Below are 18,095 nucleotides of genomic sequence, written 5' to 3'. Positions count from 1 at the left end.
GGGATGTTCTCTACGGGTTGTGTGCATTGGTTTGAAGGTCCCCTTGGAGCAGCAGATGGTAAATCCTCACCGGCCTGCAGAAATTCAGACTAGTTCTTCCTTCCCCACAGGGCACAGACCAGACCCCCCCTGGGAAGAGCTTGTGACCTGGGCTTCTCCCTCCATACCTGTCCTGCAAAAGCAGCCTTTCTGCTCTGCCTAGGGGAGCAGCCCGCAGCAGAGGAGGTTTGCTGAGCTCCTTCTGGGAAAGACCTCCAGAAGGAAGGCTGTAGCTGTAGACATGCAGAACGAGGACACAAATGGAGAAATGGGCAGCAACCTGGCCCATGATCTTCATCTTAAGTAATCAGGAGTCTGAGGGGATACATCACCCTGTAATCACTGTTGCCTCCCAAAAAGGGTGTTAAAGCCAGTTTGTTATCACTGGTGCGGGAGATAGGATCATTGACTGTCATCCCATGTTCCTCTGTCATGAGCAAGTCATCCTGGCCAGATCACTTGGATGCTCCTCCTGGTGATGGAGGTGAGTGGAGGAGGCCCTCTTGGAAATGGCATTAAGTAAAATCCCCTTCCCATTCATGTGGTCTCCCACTGAGGTTTTTACATTGGTTTCCTGCATTTTGAGCTTAGCAATGGGATATTTTCTGGTAAAAACAAGCATGTTTAAACAGAGAAGTGTCAAGATCACTTCCTGATGAGCTGGACGTTGTGGCCATCGCAGTGGTCCCTGGACTGACACCCTGTCCATGCCTGGGACACACAAGTCCCTGCTCCCTCTTCCAGCCCACTTCTTGACCCTATGTGTTCCCATGGGGAAACGAGCCCATCTTTCTCACGAACTTGCCAAATCACTGAGGAAACATCCTGAAAAGGGACTCCCATGACATGGGAGGCTCTCTGGGCTCAGTGAAAGGGGATATATGGGGAGATGACACCCCAACTAGTGGGAGCCTGTCTGTTCTTGCAATCCCCACATGCAAGGGCTGAGCTGGAAGCCTCTCCAGGCTTGGGCTTGCGATGCAAATACTGCTCGGCACGTGGCTGCCTCTTAGGTCATGAAAGCAGAAAATGGTGACGTTTAAAGCCTTTCTCCCCAAGAGGAAGTGACAGATGCAATGAAAAGTTAATGACGGTGGCTGTGCCTTGCTGAGTCTGGGCTCTCCCCTTCCCTGCCATCCTCTCCACTCTCCACTTAACACCTCGGCTGGATGACCGGGCCAGGGCGCGTGTGCCAAGACAGGAGGCGGTGGGGCAGGGATGGATCGGAGGGGCACCAGCTGCCCCTCTCGCTGCACGGAGCAGATGAAGGGAGCAATCCTCAGCGTGTTTGATAGGGAACAGAGACCCCTGCACTGCCTCCTCCTCTCCTGCTGCAGCCGGTGTCTCGGGAGCTGAGCGTTACGATGGCAATAATCGTAATAGCTGAGCATGGCAACTATTGTTATTGATACCCAGTGGGTTCGATGCTCAGGGTGAGTGACGAAGACGTCTGTCCCATTGGGGACAGGATGCTGCTGCCCTTGCCCCAGGGCACACACCCGCTGGAACTGCTGGTGCCTGCAGAAGCACAGTGAGCTCCCATGGGAAAGGCAAAGCAATTGGAGGCTACAGCATCCCATCCTCTGGCATCATCTTAGAAAGAGGGTGATATTAACTGCCCAGAGCTGCAAGAAATTTGTTTCTGGCATGGCTTTCTGGCCGTCCTACTGCTTTCCCGTCCAGGCTGCTGGCAGCCAAAGTGACAGGGTTTTGGGGGGAATGCAAAGGGATGAGGCAAGACACCAAAAAACAGGCTCGGAGGTTTGAATCTGCAGCTCAGGCAGCGCCTTACCCAAGGCGGTCAGGATGTGATACCACCAGTTGCAGACCAGCCGGCCACCAGCTTGCCAAAAGCAACAGTGGTGAGATGTGCCCAGTGATCCCTGGGCACTGCCTCCTTCCAAGTCAGAGGCTCATGACCCTTGGCAAACTGCAATTGCTGCTTCAAGCCTCCTCCTGCCCGGTGAATTTTGAGTTGCACAGAAGAAACATGCTCACAACCCTGGCACTGGCTTGCCTGCTTGCGGCTCTCACCTGGGAAATTGGGGTGGTGGGCTACAGACAACACGGGCTGCATGACCCCCAGAAAGTCCCCACTCCATCCAGACACTTGGGTGTTGGACCTGACCGTGGCTGGGAAGCGCAGCCAAATGCCATGAGCTAACCAAGATGCTGGAGAAAAACCTTCTGGCTATGCGCTCTGATGGTGTGGTTGTTCGATTGGAACCATGAAAAAGCCAGGGCAAATCCACACTAAGCAGCTAACAATTTGGAAGGGACATTCAGCCCTGGACTGTAGTGACCTTTGCAACAAAACCTGCAGCGAAAGCCGCTGCTCAGCGAGTGCCACGTGTGCTCGCGATGGCGGGAGCTCATCTCTCCGTCTGTGTTGGTGCAATTTGCATTAGCCCAGGAAAATGTCACAGGTTACATGCTCTGGGGCAAGTTCTGCTCCGTCTTCTCCTGTAGTTCAGGCGGGAATTGGCCACGCTTCCCGCCTCTGACCTGCTCCCAACCCCTCTCAGAGCCATATGAAATCTGCAGCCAATAGCTCTTGGCTCGAAGACATGATGTGTAAAGTCGCAGCGGTGTAACTAGTGCCACTCAAAATCCCATCACATCAGCTCGGTAATGAAAGAAATAGCTCTATCCAAAAGCAGCTGACATCTCAAGGTTTCGGACTGACAGGAAAAACTTTGCTTAGAGATTCAGGGCAAGCAGAGAAAACTGGATGCCCTGGGCTAGCAGGGCTGGGGAAAGAGCCAGCAGTGTCTGTCTGCCACCTGGATAGGCAGCAATGCTGTGTCAGCCCCTCGGGAGAGGGGAGGATGGTATGGTGCAAAGCCTGGGAGAAGAGAAGAGGATTGGTACGTGTCCTAAGGGCCAGCATTTCTGGGCAAATGCCTGGATTGGACTGAATGTCAGCCCAATTTTGTCCGTGTTGAGAAATATTCACTAATGGGAGATGCTACACCTGTTTTCGGGGCCACTGGCCACCACCCTGCTGTGGCCAGTCACTGGTTGCCAGTGTCTCAGTGTGCTTGCCTTAGTCCCACTGCGCTCTTTGGCTCATGAGGACCTCGAGGGCCGTGAATGCCCGTGCTCATCTCCGACAGGTGCCTTTGAGGTGCGAGGCACGTGGGGATCGGGTTAGGAGGAGCCACTGCTGGGACTGACCCTCTTTTTGAGACCAGTGCCAAATGATCAGAGGTGGTCTGGGGGTCTCCAGGGCCCTTTCTTGGGGCTCAGCTACCTCTGGGTCAGCAGGATGCTGACTCTGGTCTGTCCGGAAGGTGCTGGAAGAAAGCACATTGTGCAAAAGGCAGCCTTCAGGGGACCGGTCCTGCTTTTGTGGGATTGATCCTGGCTCTGCATCCCACGCAGAGGGCTGTGATGAGCCGCACGTCCTGAACATCTCGTCGACTCTGGGAACTGCCAGTCCCTGGATTGGGACTGGAGAGGGCCTCTGGCCCCTCGTCGCCAAGCTGGCTGTGCTAACGAGGCAGCTCCTCATTTGCATGGGCTTGCGATGCCGCGGCCGGGAGGTTGGCTCCAAGGGTGCGAACGCGGGGACAGCACTGACCTGTCTTTGCCGGCTCCTCTCCGAGTGCCAGCCCGGCCCCCTTAATGGGGAGCTTTGAAATGGCTCGTTCATTTATCCTAATGCAATAAGAGCCTGGTTTGAGTGCGGTCTTTGTGCAGGAGCAAACTGTCTCTACTCCCTGGAAAGGCAGTATTATGCTGTCTCTCGCACTCCAATATGCTAATACACCAACTCCCTGCAATTTCATTTTCAACAGGGACTAATTTAAAAGAAATGACCAGCCTGCCAGTGGACTTCAAAGATATCTTTTGATGAGTTTTAGCAGCTTCAGCAAAACTCTAATTTGAATTTCAGTGGCTGCCGTGTGATTTTCTCGGTGACAGTTAAGAGAGATGATAGCGCCAGCTCCATCTGTCATTGGAGCCTCTTCTCTTCCCTCTTTTCACTGATTTGTTACAGAGGGGGGGAAAGGAGAGAGGGGAAAAGTTGAAAGAGAGGGTAGCTAAATTCTGGCGCCCTTGTGCAGAGGCGCACAAAGGGGCACCGTGGGGCTGGGAGGTGGGAGGAGGCGATGGGGGGCTGTGGGGCAGCATCCCCGCCAGCACAGGCAGCGCGCTCGGCAGCTCTGGGGGTTTTGACAAAACGGTGTAATGGCTCAGGCAATCCGGGTTAAACTGATAACGGCGCAGAAGACGCTTTCATGGGGAAATTAGCAAGCGTTTTCTGCCCAGGCCCTGGGAAGATGAGCTCTTGCAGCAGGGAAAAATGGCAGGCAGGTTTTGGGCTCGCCTGTCAGCAACTGCCCCTCTGCAGTCCTGCACCCCGGGTGCTGCGATCCCCTTCATGGTTCAGTGCGTTTCGTTGGGGGTCACAGCAACAGTCGGGCGAACGGCAAGCTCCAGCGGCTGGAGTCCGCCAGCTGCAGCATGGCCACGGTTGGGGCAAGGTGTCCCTCAGTCCTGGTGCTGATGGAAGACAGGACAGAGCACCACCTGGCAGCAGGGCCAGTGCGGGTCCTGTCTCCATCTCGTACGTTGGTCCTTCACCTCCCCACTGCATGCGCCGCTCTCTACAAAGGCGGCGGAGCCTCCCGGGTGGATGCAGCACAGCTCCTGCTCCCCCTCCCAAGTCTGGAGCTGCCCCTGTTATGGTTGTCACCCGTGATTTCATGCTCCCTCTTACATCTTTAGTTTCCCTTGTCAGAGATAGCTTCATCGCTGGCTCCCCTGCGCCTTGGGGAGTCCTCTCACGCTGAGCTGGCAGCTTTGGGGGCAGAGGCGCCGCAGCCTTTTGTTCCCAGAGACCCGGATTTACATCCTCTGTCTGATGCCCGTGGCCAGAGCCACGGCCGGGCGCATTTAAGCGCCAGTCCCAGCATCTGAGCTTGCCCTCCTCTTACAGGAAAGCCCTGGCCCGGATGACGGGAGCCACTCGGGGCTGCTCTGGCTGGCTGGGGCATCCGGGCAGCGTGGGAGCAGCTGTCAATCCCACCGTAAGCCCCAGGCAAGCTGATCAGGACCTGTTCAGCTCATGTAAAATCTGGGATTAGAGACTGGTTCGAGTGCCCCCTGTTCCCGATTACAGCTGCTCCCAGAGACCTAAGCCAGGAGTCACACTGGCAAAACCTTGTTTCATGTATGCTTTCTGGTACCCTGCATTGCTAGCCCGTCCCTGGGAAAAGGATGCTCCCAGTTCAGGTTTCTTAGTGGCGAGCATCCTGCTAGTGCTCCACCCCACACTGATGCCATGCTGGGCCCCTGCCCTGGCAGAAGAGCCTGGAGAAGGAAAGCACGCACCCCATGCACACACACACGTCCCAGCAAAGTGCTGCCCATTACCCTGGAGCTGTGGACTCCCAAATCTCTGGGACCCCAGCACTGCAGGGGCCAGTGCCAGGAGGTGCTCGTGTGGGGCATCCCATGCTGCTGGAGCGGGCAGCAGGACCCTGGGAACTGGAGAGTCTCTGCAGGGCCTGGACGCAGAACGTCCTGGAGATGTGATGGGGACCATCCTTGGCAGGAACGGGCTGCACAGGTGCCGTGCCAGATTTGCAGGGGTCTTTGTACCATACGAGATGACACGGCAAGGAATTAAACAGGAGCAGTGAGGAAACTGAGAAAATGACAAGGAGAGCAGGTGAGAGCATCCTGGAAGGCAGGTGTGAGGCAAAGGAAGGGTCGTACCCTGTGCCTGCTGAGCCCAGGAGTGGCCAGGGCCAGGGCTGCCAGCCCGGTGCCCAGTGGAGGCAATGGCACAGCCCCGTGTTTCCAAGCAGGACCCTCTTTTCAGGTTAGCAAAGCTGATCCTACAACTAACGATGGCTAATGAGTACAGTGCTTGCCCATCCCACCCCTTGGGTGATACCCCAGGAGTACAGGGGGGCTGGCAAGCCCCTGCAAAGCATCCCTGCTTCTTCCATTGTCTCTTGCAGCAAAAAGCCGGGGTCAGTTGCCGTTTAAGCCCGTCTGACAGTGCCACTGAGGCTCCGCGGTGGAGACCACAGCTCCCAGAGTCAGCCTGCCGCTCTGAGATCCTCCGTGAAATCGCTCCGACATTAGGCACTTCCTAATAAAGCTGTCACAGACACCCCCATTATCTCTCGGCTCAGCCCCCTGCCCTCTGTTTAACCAGATAATCTGCTTTTTAAAAATACATTTTCCTCTGGCTCAGTGGAAGCTCAGGTCTGTCCCAGTTCCTTGTCAGCGAGGCGCGCTGAGGAATTATCAGCACGCAGGCCTTTCTTATTTTTCTTTGTCATTGTGTGATACTGAAAAGTCTATTTTGTGGCTAATTATGCTGGCATCTGCGTGCCTCCCTCGGCGTGCATTTGAGTTTGTCCCCGCTGCAGTGGAACAGCCTGTGCAGGGAGGCATCTCTTTCCATTAGACATGCAGAGATCAGACCTGAAATTTGCCCCAGCCCTGTGCACAATGCTGACGATCGGAGTCCTCATCCATCCTTTTGTCCTCAACCCTGGGAAATTCCCGTTTCTCTACCATAGCCTGGGGGATGAGTGGGTTTTCTCTCCAGCAGCAAGGTCTGCCACCAGACAGTGGCTATGGGATGTGTCAGGATTTGAGAAGGTTCCTGGGATCAGTCTGCAAGTGTTGAACACGGGGCATGGTCATCCCTTCCTTACCTCCAGCCTGGGCACGTCCTGCTCTGCCCCTGCCAGCAGCCAGTGCCTGAGTGGCCGTGGGTCTGCGGGCAGAGCCGACGTGGCCCCATGCTGCTCCCCTGCCCACGGCCCCAAGCAGGGTGGCCAAGTGGGGCAATGCTGCTGCAGATGTCACTGCCCATTACACTCACCCCAAGAACCACGGTGTGAATCTGTTCACTTTCTCCACTGTGCCCAGCCCAGGTATGTGCCCAGGATGCTGGTAAGCTGGAAGGGAGGACTGGTGGGGACAAACAGCAGAGCTGTCTGAGCTGTTTCCACCATGAGGCGATGTAGGGCAAGCGTTAGGCTCATTAATCACCTGTGAGGTGCCATAACGATCCCCACTGCAAGGTCTGGCCTTCAGAAAGGCTCCCTGAGCCCAACAAGCATTCGGGCAGAGCAGCATCTCCCTGGACTGTCCTCAAGGCTGGCACTTTCTCTTTCCTTTGGTCAGCTAGTGGTGGCCTTTTCATTACCTGACCTGGCTTTACAGGGAAGGGTTAATCCTGTGCTTTCATGCTTTGGTTTTGCTGAGAGGTAAGGGGGTGGTGGGGGGAGTCACCATGAGCCCCACCATTTCCAGGCTCTGCTGGTGGTGCTGGTCAGGTGTGGTGGGACACATAATCATCACCTGGAGACCACACTCAATAATCATTCGGCCGTGAACTGAATGACCCCAACGACCAGCCGCAACTGCTGCTGCTTTGGTGAGTCACAGGGGAAACGTGGTGTAAAACATTGCACCGTGCTCCGGGCGTCATGTGCAAAAGGTGACATATCAGCCTAGAGAAGAGGCTGATTTATATTCCAGGACTGAGCTACCATCTCATGGGAGGATGATGTATCTAATCCCACTAACCTTGCTGAGACAGAGCACCTGTAACACCTACAGACCTCACAGAGCTGGAGGCAGCTCTGGGTATAATTACCCAAGTTCACACCAACGTGTCTGGGGTTAAATTACTGCTTTGGAGAACTACCGGAGCAACACTGTGGATTTGTGTCAGATAAGAAGTGTGACATTGTTTTGTGGAATAAAAAAGAGCCTTATCAGGAGTGTGCCAGCCTGAGTGTTTGTTCAGCTCTGCAAGCAGCTGACTCTGCAAGTGGTCAGGCTGGCTGTGGCTGGGGAAGGCTGCCTGCTGTATCCCAGGTGGGAGAGATGCTGCCCTGCAGCCGAGGTGGGTCCCAATGCTGGAGTGTAATGGAGAGGCTGATCCAGGCAGCGTGAGCCTGGCCTGAAGAACGTGCTGTTGGCATGATGCTGGCAGTTCTCTGATGGCTGAGACATGACCACACCATGCATGACCCACGGGTGGAAATGCTGCTGAGCTGCTGCGCTGAGCCTCGGTACCAGGAGCAAATTGATGGGGAACTGTGTAGAGACACGTGGTGCATCTTCCTATACTGGCTTGAGAGGATGAAAAGAAGGAAATTAAAGAAGGCAATGCAACAGCTAAGAGGAGGATCATCTGAAGCTGGTTACAAGACCCTCACAATGTGTTTCCGATGCCCCTGCCTTGACACAGGGCCTGGGAACGGCAGCAATGAGCTCTCACCGGGGGATGGTATCGCCACTAAAAGGGAGGAAATGAGTTTTTCCACATGCATTAAGACAAGACATGCCAGCGTGAAGGAAGATGTTCCACGTGCCCAGAAATGCACGGGGAACCGCTGCGTCCTGGTGTCTCATCACAGAGGATACAGCAGAAAGTGAAATCATGAAAATGATAATGGGTGGAGAACGATTTCCACATGAGAAGAGAGAAGAAAGGAGCTATTTCATTTGAGAGTGGATGAATGAGAGAGAACACGGTGAGATGGAGATAATAATGAATGGGACAGGGAAGACACATCCACCAATCACCCTCGACAAAGCAAGAGGCACCCGGGGAACTGAGAGGGCCCTTCTTGCAAATGAATAAAAGAAAGTGATTTCTGGCAGAGTTCAAGTGATCTGTCCCTGGGATCCAGGGCAGCAGGAAGCAGAGGGCAAGGTACCAGCTCATTTCTGCTGGAGCTGCCTGCATCTGCCTCCATCTCCCTGTGCCTTCCTGCCAGCACCGAGCAAGGCAGGATCTCTGATCTGCTCTGTTTGCTCCCCGACCTGGCAGTCATCCCCAGCAGCTTGCTAGCGTGGTGTTTCCCCCTGGTGTCATGCCAAGCAGGTTGCAGCTGTGGCTGCTCATGGGCGCAAAGGCCATGGTGATGGCCACAAGGCTCTGACACATTGCAGATGAGTTGGCCAGGTACAAAATGCCTGGATTTGCTCCGGCAATATCTCTCAGGCAGTGTGGGGCATCAAATGCCCCACAAATGCCTTCTGAAATGACTGCGTGCCCAAGACACGGTGGACACAGTCGTAACGATTGGAGTGCCCCCACCCCAGCTGCACATTCCCACCTCACCGTGTTGCACCCCAAGGCAGTGGATGCACGTTGGGGTGTCCCCTGCTGAGTCCTGGCCACTCAGTGCACGTGTGACTGGGCAAGGGGCTCTGGAAATTGGAAACCACTGCCTGAGTACTCCAAAGTAAAGGTGGTGGGTGATGGGGAGCCAGCTGCAGGGAAGTTGCGTTACATGGAGGCTCAGAGGAAGACACGATGTGCACATCGATATCCAGAGGATCCTCGCAGGATTTAGGAGTGTTGAGAAGGGAGTTATTAACCCAGAGCGAACAGGGAAGGAAAGCAGTGTTAATAACATCTCTTTTGCTTGTCCCTTCTGTCACCTTTCCCCAACGTCAGAAAGCAGTGTGGCTTCTGGGGCTTCATGGTGGGATGGGAGAGTCACTCCGTCCTGTCCCTGCGGAGTGGGGAGTCGCCAGGGTGCTGCTCTGCAGGGGCACACGGCCCGTGCCCCTGATCCCACATGGTGACAGTGGCAGTAGCAGCGGGTGGTGATGCTGTGCACAGTGCCATGGTGCACAGTGCCATGGTGCACGTGCTGCGCACACTGCTCCGTAGCGCTTCCTTAGGATCATTTTGTTTTTTTTTCCTGAGGCTGCTGGTGTGACACTCCAAAAGGCTCTGCCGCTGCAGGGAGGTGCTTTGCACAGCATTTCCATCCCAATTCGTGGCCCCTGCTGGGAACCACCTGTGTCCCAGCCTCATTGTCCCTGTTTGGGCCAGACAGAGCAGGTGGGGATGGAGAAGACCTGAGGGCTGCTCCTCCTCACTGCATGCCCGCCCCATCCCCTAAGATTTTCCTAGCCACACTCTGCTAAACACCACCGCCTTGTTGTCCCACCTCACTGAAAAGCATCTTCCCTGCCCCATGGCCCGTCTGGAGTGTGGGCAGTGGGTCTGGGTGGCTGCAGGGGCAGGTCCCCACCAGTAGCCCATTGGCACGAGAAGCAATGCTCGCAGAGGGCTTGGGGCGAGCTGTCATGAAGCCTCGCTGGCTGCTGCCTTCAAAGCTGTGTCTCCCCAGAATAAGGTGAGTAGATCAGAGTTCAGCTTTTCTGCTGGTCTGAAAACAGCACTTTTAAATCAACACCTGGGGCCAATCCAGAATAATACTGGCTTTTTTTTTCTTTTTTTTTTCTTTCTCCCCCCCACCCCCAGCATTTCCCACAAATCAAAAAGTTGGAAAGAAGTTGGCTTTGGGGTGAAGTGAGTGATTTTGGGGCTTCAGCATCATGGGCCTCAGGAAAAAGGAGACACAAGCAGGAAGCTGGGGTTAAGTTTTAAAGGCTACGGAATTTGCAGACGCCTTGCCAGGGAAGGAGAGCATGCACCCAGAAAGTTTCACACAGCAGACAATGCAAGGGAATGCGTTGCATTTGCTCACCAGCCACAGCCTGCTGCACGTCATCGCTTTAACCAAGGAGATCTGCACCGGTGCTCCTCCCTGGTGACTCCCAAGCGCTCTCCTGGATCCACTGCCTGGGGCTTGGCCAGCACACGGCTCGCAGGACTCTTGCCAGCCCCTCACGTATGGATCCGGAGGGCAGGACTCTGCTGTCCGGCGCATCCCCGTGCTTCCCAGCCGGGAGCGCCTCCACGTCCCTACACTGACGGGGTAATTGCAATATTGTCATGACATGTAGAAGATCAAAGGCTGGGTGCAGGGGAGGTGGCAGTGGTGGTAAGAATGACATGCAGTTTGCATTTAGAAAGCACTTAAGAAGCAATTATCCAGTGCTGGGAGCCCTGGCCAGAGAGTGTGGCTCATGTATTTTAATGCGTATTTCAAAGAGCTGAAGATTGGTGCCCAGCGGGGGGCCCGGCAGCCGTGCAGCAGCTGTGTGCAGCTCCGGGCCGGGCTGCGCTGCAGTGGCCTCACGCGAAGCCGCGGGCTGCCCGCACGCAGGCAGGAGCACAGGCCACTTGCCCTCGTCCCCTGCCCCTTACCGCTCTGCTGCACCCCCCTGCAGCGCCGTCCTGGAGGAGGAGGAGAAGGGAGCCTTGGCGTTGCCCCTGGGCATCACCCCTCCAGGGCAGCGCCTTGTTCCTGAAGAAGGAGGTAGGTGCTGTTTGGGATGGAGTGCCGGGCTGGTTGAAGCAGCCAGCTGCAGCAATGCCAGATTTGCTGCTCTGGCGCGGGGGATCGGGACCTCCCTGGTATGCTTGCACCAGCTGCTGACCTTGTCGGTGATGGGATGGACCTATCTCAGCCTCTCCTGTTTGCAAATCCCGAAAGCAGCTGTGCACCCCTCTGCAGTGAAATTCGGGACCTCCCGTGCACCCCTCCGATGCAGTGCACAGTCCTGCTGATGGCTGATGGCTGCCCTGACTCAGCCGGACCGTCCCCACCACCTCCTCATTGCTGGGCTGCGGGAGGGCAGTGGTCCTGCCGGCTCCCTTTCTGCTCAGCAGTGGTCATTGCTAATGGAAAAGCCTCTTTAGGGAAAGATACCACCTAGGAGAGGCGTCCTGGTCCTTGTTTTCTAATTAGAAGCAGGCTTAGATAGACTAAACGGGTTAACCAGGAATGAATAAATTATCGCTTGTAATTATCTTCTTCGTTGCTGACTGGAGCAGCAAAGAGCACAAGACATAACCCTGAACCTGAGCTGGAGACCTGTCATCTTCAAGGGAGCATCCTACGGAGACCTCCCAGCTCCTGGGCTGCCCCAGGGTGGGCAGCCAGCAACGCACCGGGGCAAACCTGGCAGTGGGTTGATGCCAAGCTGGACCTTCAGCATCTGTGTCTGAGGAGCGGAAGGGCAGTGAGAGGACAAGTGGGTGCAGCTGGCACAGCACAACTGAGGTTGGGAGCATCTCAGGTGCCCGGGCACCCCTGTGCAGGGCACCCTGTGCCCTCTGTGGGACCAAATGGATCTTGCCTTGCAGCGAGTGCAGGAGCGTCCAGTTGGGACCGCGAGCATCACCCCCAGCTCACGCTCTGGCTTGATGGGTTGCTGACAGCCCCAAGCGGGTGCTTCCTGGCCATGAGGCCGGCACGGGCAGGCTCGCAGCCCCGGCAAGGGCGCTGGCACACGCACCGGGAGGTCTGCTCCCCGCATCCACACCAGCGCCTGTCCATCAGGCCATCCCCGGGGGGCTTCGCTGCCCCGACCTGCTGCCGGAGCCTGCTGCCTTTGACAAGTTTCTCCAGTGGACGTCTGACAGCCCGTTTCAGGGGAAGGGGGCTTGAGGCGGGGGGGTGGACAGCATCTCACTGTGGTGCTTGTCCAAATCCCACTTGGGCCCCCGAACTCCCGCCTTGCTGAGTACGTGGGGATGCTGAGAGCTGAGATCAGCACCCACAGCATGAAGGTGGACCCCGAGCAGCCCCTCAGTGAGGCCAGCCCACCCGGTGTGCCGCTTTCTCCTCCCAGCATCACCTCCTCTGCTCACCAGGGGCCTTGGGTTTCTGGAAACACTTTGTTCTGAGCTGTGGGGGTGCTACTCTGCTTTCCCAGGGACTTAGAAAAGCTGGGAGATGTCTCCAAAGAGCCCTGCAGCCCCTGTCCTTGCTCCCCTCTGCCCATTGGAACGAGGAATGCCTTTGGTTACCGGATTTGTGCCAAAGTGGGACAGGCTGAAGATAATCCCAGAGCTACAGGGATATTCATACTAATTCCAAATCTCAATTCTGACCTCAGTCTAAAGCAGTTTGCTTTCTGTTGCTGTTCCCACGCACAGTGACACGCACTGCGGTGCCTTCACACTGACCTGGGATGATAACAGGGTGGGATGCTGGCATCAGCTCTGCTGGAGGGAAGGAGATGTGATCAGTGGATCCATCAGGCCTATGCAGATCATTCCTGGCCCAGTCCTTGACTTCACCCATTGATTTCTGAGCCTTTTCCTTGATTATGTGTATGCCTTATCCAAATTCACTAAATTATTTAGACGAGAGAAATGTTCCTGCTGTAGGTTTAGGACCTGTGTCCTATCAGCCATTCAGGAGGTTGTCCCCTGCATAGGAGACCCTGGTGCAATTTCTCCTATGCCAGGCTGGAGTCCATGCCTTAGGGTCCCTGGACATGGGTTGTCCTCAGCTCCCCTCTCCTGCTGCATGTAGAATACTTGCAAAGTCTTTGGGAGCACATAAAATGATTTTCCAACCCCATGGGTCAGACCTCACCCAAAGGGTGGGACAGGGGCATTTCATTTAATGTGCATGTGGAAGACCTTGAGAGTTGGTAGCCTGGCCAGGACATCTTCCTGCTCAGGCTTTAAAGCAAGGCAAGACTTAGGGTGTAAAACGGCAAGAAAAGGCAGGAACAGGACCCAGGTCTCTATCTACTGTGCAAAGGCAGTCCTGTCCTCTCTGTCCTGTTCCCTCCTCTTAGGTGCACTTAAATCTTACATCACTTCATTTAATAGTCCAGAGCAGCAGCATTTCCTTTTGGGTAGAGGAGAAAAATGGTCTGGAAGTCCCCAGATTGGGTCATGTTATAGAGATCTCTGCCACTAAAGACAGCATCCCAACTAGGCAGGGAGGTATGATTTTTAGTAGGTGGATTAGAGCCTATTACACTTCACTTTGAAGTGCCTCAGCCGTGTAGGCAACCTCTTTAGTTGGATTTCAGCACCATGATACCAGCTTGGTTGGTGTAATCCACCTTCCTGCCTGAAGGCTGGGACAGACTGGAGTCTTCTGGAACCTGGGAAAAGCTGGCGAGCCAAAATTTCCACTCTCTCTAAGGCTGGGGCACACCTCTTAAGTGTGATCCCAACTCCAGAGCCATCTTCTGAGTTTGGTCCCTGTGCTTGACCTCTCAGGGACTTCACCGGGACAAAATCTGTCTCCGAGTCCTGCGGGAGACTGATCTGCTGGAAGAAGCTCTATACACACATCTGCACATGCAGCACCAACCAAGGGTGCCCAACCACGCACCCTGTGAGAAACATCTCCTGCCAAAGGTTGGGGCACAATCTGGAGAGGTGAATGGTGGGTTTTTAATTCTTCTGGGAAGAGTGAGGCTTGGTGCTTTTGTCCCACACCACGGGTGAGTCTGCTGGTCACTTGTGCTGCTGTGTAACAGGAGCGTTTCTCCTCTTGCCCTGCTCCTCCAGCCGCTCGGGTGCAGACTGGTCCATGGGAGGATGCTAGAGCTCCTCTGGATCTGGACTTCTCCAGCATGGTGAAGAAGCTTCAAGCAGCTTTTCTCACCGCTGCTGTAAGCAATAGGTTGCAGTAAAAAGGCAGGTGTCAAGGCAGCAGCCTTATTTTTTACACTGGCTGGTTTCGAAGCATTTGATTTCTCTGGTAGCTTTCAGTTGACTGAGGCCGAGGAAGCTAATTACAGAAGTGCGGCGCAGAAATCCGAGGCACGCGGGAACACCATGGAAAAAAATGGAACATATAAAAGACATGGTTTAATCAGAGAGGACTGAAAGAAAGAAATCTCAGAAGAGGCAGTGACTGATCTGCGGCTGGAGAGAGACAGGCAGCGAGAGAGGTCTGGTTGCGGAGCTAACTCCAGGCAGTGCAATTAGAATTTGCCAGGCAGCAGAAGTCACCCTGTCCAGAGTGACAACTTTGAAGGGTGAGTAGCGCGTAGACACGGTTGAAAACGCTTGGCACCACGAGAGTGACCCGCGGCAGAGATGAGAGCAGATCTGAAAGCAGGAACGAAGCCAGCACAGCACCTGGATGCTGCATGTGCTGTGATAAGCGGTGGAAGCAGAGGGCTGGGGAGAGGCCGCAAACGCAGAAGTCTGCAAGCACCAGCAGATGCACGGGAAGGATAAAGAAGAAGGTGACCATGCTATTAGCTCAGACGATTTCTTCAAAGGAGCAAAGGACAGTGCTGCAGCAGAAGGCAAATGGACTCTAAATCTCCAGGCCAAGGCAACTTGCTTTACTTTGAATACATACGTTTGAGAGTTAGCCAGAAAGTATCTCTGCAAAACGAGCTGCTTCTGACAGTGGTGAAGAGACTTCTCTCTGCTATGTGTGGACATCACCTGAGTGTGCTACTGACCAGATAAGAACTTATTTCTGCTAGCATCATCACCTAGACAAGTGTCCCAAGATTCAAGTGCTGTAACTGGAGGACCAAAGGAGCAGATGGTGTTAGGGGATGTCCTCCTGTATGGCCAGATGAGAGAAACAAGGGGCATAGAGTCTACTGCAAAGCTTTCAGTGTCTAGTTTGGGATGGGAGACCCTCAGGGCATGGCATGGTGTCATGGTTTGATGGGGGGCTTTGCTCCCTGTGACCTCCCTGGTTTTGGAACTGGGTTAGACTTGGTCCTGGCCACCAGATTGGACTCCCATCCCCCTCGGGGTTGAGCCAATAGGGCGCCTCTGCGAATTGCCCTATTTAAGTCAGGACAAAGGAAGGGGAAAAGGTGCTTCGCCCAGGAGCAAGGAGAGAAGGGAGGAGGGCACTGGCCCCGCTCCCTGGCTCCCGGCCGGGTGGCTGCCTGCGTCGGGCTGGAGCCACCCACGGAGGATGGTGGCGGCGGAGCCAGCTGGGGAACTCGGGGGCACCCCACTCCCGGGGTGCCCACTGGGCTGAGTTCACCCGGAGAGGACTGAGATCTGAGAGAAACAGCCACATCGACAGCAGGTCAGTGAGGATGGAGCGGGAGGAGGTGCCGGAGCCGAGTTTCCCCTGCAGCTGGTGGTGAGACGGCAGGCGGCCCCCCTGCAACCAGGACGGCCTCGGTGGAGCAGAGACCCACTCGCAGCCCGTGGGGAGAAGATGCCTGAGCCTGAGGATGGTCGTGTTGGGGTGCACGGCAAGGCAGAGAGGCATCTGGAGTCTTCGTGACGACCCACACCGGAGCGAGTGGCTACAGCTCCCTAAGTACCCGAGACTGTGGTAAAGCCCACACCGGAGCAATCTGTGGGGAGGATTGTTTCCAGTGGGCTGGACTCACGCTGGAGAAGTTTGTGGATTTTTCCTCGTGGGTAGGGGATCCATTGGAGCAGGGGAAAAGGGTGTAAGGACTCCTTCTCCTTTAAGAAAGAGGCAGCAGTAACAGCACGGAATGAACTGACCTGCACTCCCCCAGTCCCTGCCCCCTGTGCTGCTGGGGGGAGGAGGTAGAGCAGGGAGGAAAAAGAAAGGGGCGTGGGGAAGGAAGGTGTCGGTTTTAAGATCTGGCTTTGTTTCTTTTTATCCTCTCATGTAACCGGTTTTGTTTCCCTTTGTCCTTTTAAGTAACTGTCAATAAATTGTTTTGCTTTAAGAAAGCCCAGTCTGTTTTGCCCGGGACCATGGTTGGTGGGTGCTCCCTCTGTTCTTGTCTCACCCTCAGTCCCTTTATTATATTTTTCTCCTCTCTGCTTTACTGAAGAAGGAGTGACTGTGTGAGTTTTAGTTGCTGGATCGGCCTAAAACCACGACACATGGTCAGGAAAAGTGCAACTGGCAGCAGAGCTGCCTTCAAAAGCAGCCCTAGTGCCTAAATCCTCTCTTAAGGCACCTCAAGACCCTGGCCACCCTGTTGCAAAGGTAAATTACTAGCTTTTGAGAAGTATTTCTAAAAATAGCTTGGAAAGAGATATGGTCCTGGGGGTGGTATCTTGGTGGGCTGAGATGCCCAAGTAGGAGAATGTCTTGCCTTGCAGGCCGACCAAAGCCCTGGACGGTCTCTTGCTGGTGCCTGGTGCCCCATGGGACCTCAGACAACACAACAGAACCTGTGTGTAGGCTGCCAGCAATGGGTGAGTAATGTCCTCAGGATGGGGTACTGGAGAGGAGAACAACCCATGGGGAAGCAGGAGTGATTATATCAGCTCTTCTTGGGGTTCTTTTCACTTTGTCTTATGGAGAGATTGTTTCCAAAGACAGAATAGGAAAAACTATATATGTTTAAAAATCAGGGACAGCTTGCTGTCGGTTGGAGCAAGAGGAAGATGACTGTTGGATGGCTGTCCTGCCAATTCCTGGGCACTCGTCTCAGACCCTGTACTATCTGTGGTTTGATGAAGCTCCCTTCTGAAGCCACTTGTCTTCAATTTAGCCCAAATTCCCTGAACCAGAGGACAAGTAAACTTCACCCATGCTGAGGGCTAGGTAAATCTCATGCTATTTGAAAATATGGCATGGGGAAAAGTGATGCCAGAATCTGGCAATGTGACTTCTTGCTCCTGACCTGCCTGCTGATGCCACTGTCTTCAGATGAGCAGGCTGTGGCATAAGACATTTCGGGCAAGCTCTTGAAGACTATCCAGGGGCAAAGTTGAGATCAAACCCTGGAGCTGTGAGATGACACAGCAGCATCGTGGCTGGTTTAGCTGTAAAAAGGTCATGGGGTGGCAGCCAGAGCTGCCTGGTGATGCTGCATGCTGCCAGCCTTGGCTTCTCCAGAGCACATCAGCTGTGTTAAAAGGCTCCTTGCTCCTCTGTGCAGCATGGACTTGCTTGCACTGACCTTTGAGAGCAGCAAAGAGCCTCCTGCTGACCCTGAGCAAGCCAGGTTCTGGCTTCTCCTCTGCCTCTGGCCTCTGTGGTGGTGTGGTCACACATGGTCCTTCCTGCAGCGATGCCTCAGCTCCTCACCAAAGGCTGGGGTTTGCCTACATCTCATTCCCAGATCTGAGTCCCTGTTTCCATATGAAACACATAGCGTGTCCTCCCTGACCCTTCGCCGCCTACCCTTGAAACATAAATTATATTCCTGACAATTTCCAAGTGAATCTGTTAATTAGTTCCTGAGACAGTATTAATTAAATACACGCTCTTTACAAAATTCCAATTTGTTTGTTCATGTTCTGCTGACCCTTGAACTAACGAAGGGCTTTTCACTGACCCCTCACACCCCACAGGGAGTTAAATCTCAGTGAAATAAGGTGGAGAGGTGGATGTTTGAAGAAATTAGGCTGCAGTTCTACAAGGTCACCCAAGGTAACCAAGTTATTTATAACTTTGTGTAATAGCCAGGGCAGGGTGGGAAGCTTTGGTTCTTCCTAAATGGTCCTACACCCAGCATCCCACACG

Source organism: Tauraco erythrolophus, chromosome 23, assembly GCF_009769465.1.
Source record: "Tauraco erythrolophus isolate bTauEry1 chromosome 23, bTauEry1.pri, whole genome shotgun sequence".
Classification (NCBI taxonomy): Eukaryota; Metazoa; Chordata; class Aves; order Musophagiformes; family Musophagidae; genus Tauraco; species Tauraco erythrolophus.
The sequence above is the reverse complement of the archived record's forward strand: the minus strand, read 5'-3'. Positions refer to the sequence as shown.